This window comes from Odontomachus brunneus, unplaced genomic scaffold, assembly GCF_010583005.1.
Source record: "Odontomachus brunneus isolate Ranch 3 - 2012 unplaced genomic scaffold, Obru_v1 Obru_scaffold_207, whole genome shotgun sequence".
In the NCBI taxonomy this organism is placed as follows: Eukaryota; Metazoa; Arthropoda; class Insecta; order Hymenoptera; family Formicidae; genus Odontomachus; species Odontomachus brunneus.
In genome coordinates this window covers 100,077-106,010 of record NW_022639657.1, presented here as the reverse complement: position 1 = coordinate 106,010, position 5,934 = coordinate 100,077, and positions in this window count along the sequence as shown.

Sequence of the window (5,934 nt, the reverse complement as noted above, 5' to 3'; positions counted from 1 at the left end):
GACATTAGCTATAATTGCTTCTCAGCAAAATAATTAATAATAAATTAATAAATTTAGTAATTAATTAATTAATTTAGTAATTACTAATTTATAATTTAGTTATCTGGAAAGTTAATTGGCTATATATTTCTCGGTCCGAGAACTCGGATCGATTTCTAGCATCGTGGGCACCAGGCCTAAGGAAATTTATAAACTTATTTATTACTCCTTACCTTTAACATCGTATATATAGACATTTCCCTTGTCATCCTTTTGTCTATTTTTTTAAATATCCATGCATAAAATATGACGACCCGGGATTAAATTTTCCATTTTTTTTTCACAAATTGTTACTGATTCGTGATTTTTAACGTGCCTCGTATCTCGTAAGAAAATTTCAGAACCTATAAAATACAAAAAGCTTAATTAGCTTTATTTATATTTAAAGACAATATTCTGACTTATTAAAGACAATATACATCACTATAGAAATAAACCTAAACCTGGCTAACCTACACTGCTGTATTTAAATTTTTTATCTTACCGTGATGGCTAATGGTTGTACGAATGTTTCGAAGAACAAAAAACCATAAATAATTTAGTAATTTTATACTGTATTGCACTCTTTGCGCACTCTCCACCATCTCCACCGATTCACACCGCGCAAAAGAGAGTGGAGAAAAATCACACGAGTGGTCCACGGAGTACGGTTTTCGAACGGCCATGGTCGCATGGTCAGTGTGCCCACTAGGGGTTTTCGAACGATCTGAGTATGACAAAATACACACGGGTGATGTTTTCGAACGCACCCCTACTAGGTAGTATCGAAGAGGTAAGCGGACAAAATCTATAAAAAAGAGGGGACAGCGTTCCAAGTTGGCAACGTTCAAAAATTCCTAAGATCCATAAATTCATTTCTTAAGGTTAATATCATTGGATGTTTCCCAATTGTTTAACACATCTTGACACATACGTACGCAAAACCAATTTATTGGTCACATATTATCTAAAATATCTTGTAAGATAATATGCAACCAATAAGCTGGTTTTATATAACACAGTGTACGCAACTGGAAAGCACCCATTGTCGGACGGGAGAATAAAGAGGCGTAGAATTGTGACAGGTTATATATCACGGTGTCAAAACCTTTGACTATATAACCATGGACTGCTAGCGGCGATTCTAATGGCTCCTGCACACAGGGCGCAGTAATGCTTGCTTCCGCGCGGCGGAAGTCCGCCAATCAATATGTTGTTTTTTCGTAAGAGCTAGAAGGTTATTACAGAAAGCAGCATATTGATTGGCTGTCGTGCGAACTTCTGTCGCGCTGCAAGTATTACCGCGTTCTGTGTGCAGGAGCCATAAGTGTCTGTCAAACGGGAGCGTCCCGATTGACCACGATACGATTGGACACAACCAACCGATGAAAAGAATTATCTAGTGAATTACTAGGTCGAACCAATCATTACAATCTGTGTCTAATCGTATTGTAGTCAATCGGGTCCCACCCTCTGTCAACATCTGTAGCGTCGCCAGGATCAAACAACGGCAAAAGAAGAAACTGAGTAGAGCAAAACAGAGGGTGTTTCCGATAATACTTATTGAGTCATTTCCCTAGAATAGGAATAAGTTACAGACATCACCATCTACTACTATTATGTGATTCATGACAACCCAAAGCTATCTAATGCTGGAGAGTTCAGTTTGTAAGAAATTAGAATAAGTAGCGCCATCTAACGTTGTTAGATCAAAGCCTTTTGTCGTAGCGAGAGCTGAGGTTCCCTCTCCTTCGCGCCGATAGTTCAAATAGGTAGTTAGAGACGAAGGCCGGAGAGTCCAGAGGCAGTCGAGAAAGAGACCAGCGAGAGATCAGGAGAAGATCGGAGAGAGTCTCGCGTAGCGAAAAGAGCTAAGAGCTCCGGGTTTTGTGGGCCGGTTAGGGTCAAGGGATAAACCCATTTAGTTTAAGCGAATTAACGCTGTGGGTACGGAAGTAGTTCGCGTATCTGTTCAGATTTAGTCTGGTTGAAACGTTAGTAGAATAACGATAGTGAGGACAGTATTATTTGTGTTTTATTAGTGCGACCGTGAAGCACGGATCGGGCACGTGCGTGTGTGTACGAGTTAAGATAGACTTCTCATGTATGACTTGGCGAAACAAGTGTAAGGAACAAAGGATCTGTACGTTATAATAAACATTTATTAATTGTTCTCATCATTAGTCATTAATCACGTTCCGTCACCTGCACCGTGAAATAAGTTGCCTAGTACGTGATAGCAGGGCTGCTATCCGCGACTTATTTTACACCTAAAACAATAAAGATTCAAGGAGCGCGTATTCAAACGTTAACGGAAAGAAACGGATACGCCGAAAGGGCAACCAAGACCCTTACAGCCTTTTCAGAAGTGGGATAGTGACTAAATACGGGCCTTATGGCAATTATTGATTAATGAGACAATTCGTGTAAAGTAATCGGGATTAACATTGATTAGTAACAGTTGGGAGTTGATCCAGCTTACCCGTGTAAATCTGTTTGACCTTTGAAGGACAAGTGCACACGTGAACAGGTAGTGTTGTGTCAGTGTCGAGCCACGTAGATCGCCAAACAAAGACACGCCGATAAGCATCGATAATCAAGGACAATCGGGACAGTTGCTGAAAACATGGAAAGACGTGCGTTAGATGCCATGACATTGGAACAGCTCAAGGCTGAAGCAAGTAAATACCAGCTGAGGACTTCGGAAGATCGACTTCTGCTGATAGATGCGCTCATGAGTCATTGGGAGACTAATAGCCCAATGGTAGATATGATACCGAGACAAAGGAGAACTAGCACCAGTGCGTTAACGGAGGCGCGTCCTAGAGCGAGTAGTCAAGGTACTCCTACGGTAAAGGAATCGCAGTCAGTCACATCGGCAAAAATGATTAACATATCAGAATTAGAAAACGTACTCACGAAGATGATGTCAGTGGTCACCAGTTGTACGCAGAATCAACAGCACTTCATGGAGCAACAACGAGTAGCGATGCAACAGCAGCAACAAGTGCTCTCACAGATATCCAATGCTCTCGTCCATGGGCCGAGTAGAGCAGGGGGTTCGCCAGTTGGGGAAACCTCTTCCTCGAGTGTCAGTGGGTTAGCCGAGACAGTTCCGGAACATCCTTCAGGGCTTGTTCAGCAGACGGTTACGAGGGTGCAACCGCAACCAGGGTCCACTCCGTCAGCCGGCATATTATCTCTGCTGTCGTCACAGGTGCCAGAGTTCGGAGGAACCGAGTCGGAGAACGTCCACGTATGGGTTCAACGTGTCAATCAAGTATCTAATATTCACAATATACCGGACAATTTAATTCTGTTAGTCGCAACATCTAAGTTGATTAAAGACGCTAAAAGGTGGTTTGATTTTCAATCAGGATCGATCTTAGAATCGTGGTCAAATTTAAGTACAAGTTTGATTAGAATTTTCGATAAACGTATTCCATTTCATGTAACGATGCAGAAAATTGAGGCACGTAAATGGCAACATAATAAAGAAACGTTCGATCAGTATGCGATTGATAAATTGGCAATAATGCATAGATTAAACTTACCTATTGCTGACATAATCAACTTGCTAATCAGTGGAATTACCATAAGTTCGTTGAGCGCGACAGCTCTTACATTAGAATTAAGTTCCGTAGATGAATTCTTAGTTAGAATGCGAGTCATTACCGGTGGGATGACATTTTCAGACAGAAATGTCGCTCCGATTAGAACGGGAAATATTAGAGACGTTAGTTGTCGAATATGTAATAGACGCGGACATGTAACAAAAAATTGTAGATATAACGAGTCAAGGGTAAATGACTTTACTTGTTTTTATTGTAAACAGTCAGGGCACTTGAAGAAAGACTGTCCTAGACTTCGTCGGAGGGAACAACTTCCGGTAGTGCGCTCAGGATCGGTCGTCGCACAGGCGGATAATAAATGTACTTTCGCGTCACGAGAAGCACCGCACACTATTAGTCTAGTTTTAGGACAAGAGTCACAAAGTAATCAGACTAAAAGTCACTTAGTGAAGATAGTCGAATTAAATAGGAGCAAATGTGTTCTTCATGCGTTAATGGACACGGGAAGTCCGATTTCGATTATAACTTTCAAGTTATACAAGAGATTTTTCAGATTAGCGAATCATAAATTGCAACCTCCAGAAAATCAGTTCAGATCAATAAATGGACAGATGATTAGATTCATAGGCATGGTTGAGTCGACCATGAAAGTGGAAAATCTTAGTAATCAGGTAATAAAGCTCACCTTTTATGTACTCGATGTTCCTGCTTTGGGAGCCGATATGATATTAGGTCGAGATGTATTGATGCGAGAGGAAACGGCAGTTATTTTTCCTTCAAGAATAACTGATGGTACAGCATTGAATAAAATGTTTCTCAGAGAATTACCGAAACCTGAAATAATTGAGGAAACAATAGGATTAGATAAAGTATTGGATAATATATCTATCGATTTTGAGGAAGAGATTCGATCTCGTTTCAGTTAATTTTAGATGTTAGTAATAGCGATATACCTTTAGAAGAAGATGATTATTCGGTACAGGTTAATCTCAAGGATCATTCCACGTACGCGTATGCTCCGCGGAAGTTCGCATTAGCCGAGAGACAGAGTATTCGGCAAATAACAGATGATTTGTTGCACCGTGGAATCATTAAACCAAGCATTTCACCTTACTGCGCAAGGGTAGTGCCTATTAAGAAAAAGAACAATACAATTAGGTTGTGCGTAGACCTAAGACCTTTGAATGAACGTGTAGTTAAACAGAAATATCCTTTTCCGATAGTAGAAGATTGCTTAGCAAAATTAGCCGATAAGAAAGTATTCACCTTACTAGATTTGCGAGATGGTTTTCATCAAATCCGCGTACATCCGGATCACACGAAGTTCTTCGCGTTTGCAACTCCAGACGGACAGTTCGAATACACGCGTTTACCATTTGGATATTGCGAAGCGCCTGCAGAATTTCAGAAACGAATAGTTCAGGTATTACAACCGCTAATCAGACAAGACAAAATAGTAGTATATATAGATGATATTCTTATAGCGTCAACCTCAGTAAAGCAACATTTTCAAACGTTGCAGGAAGTATTGGTTATTTTGAAGCGTTTCGGACTAGAAGTAAATTATAAGAAAAGCCAGTTTATGAAATTGAGTGTAGAATTCCTAGGCTATATAGTTTCAGCGGAAGGTATCACTTTAAGCGATCGGCATACTCAAGCCATACATAATTATTCTTTACCTACTAACGTACATGAAGTACAACGATTTTTAGGCTTGGCTAATTATTTTAGAAAGTTCATAGACAGCTATGCAAGAAAGGCTAAACCTTTGTCAGATCTGTTAAAGAAATCTAATAATTTCGTGATAAATGAGGAAGTTAAGCAAGCTTTTAGTAATTTAAAAAAAGAACTTACGTCATATCCAGTTCTAAGACATTTCAATCCTGCGGCAGAAACAGAGCTGCACACAGATGCCAGTTCACATGGGTTAGGAGCAATCCTCCTGCAAAGGCAAGAAAAAAATCTATGGGCTCCGGTGGCATACTATAGTCAAGTAACCAACGCGGCCGAAGCCAAATATCATAGCTTTGAGCTAGAAATGTTAGCGATAGTAAAAGCCATTCAGCGTTTTCACATTTATCTATATGGGTTAACTTTTAAAGTAATAACCGATTGTAATGCGATAGTTTACGCGATTAATAAAGCCAATCTTAATCCAAGAATAGCTCGTTGGACGTTACAGTTGCAAAATTATTCATTCATTATGGCTCATCGTGCAAGCGATAGAATGCAGCACGTAGACGCATTAAGTAGACACATAGCGTATGTAGAATCATTTCCTCTGGAACGTCAATTAGAATTCAAGCAATTACAAGATCCATATTTAAAACAACTTGCGGAATCT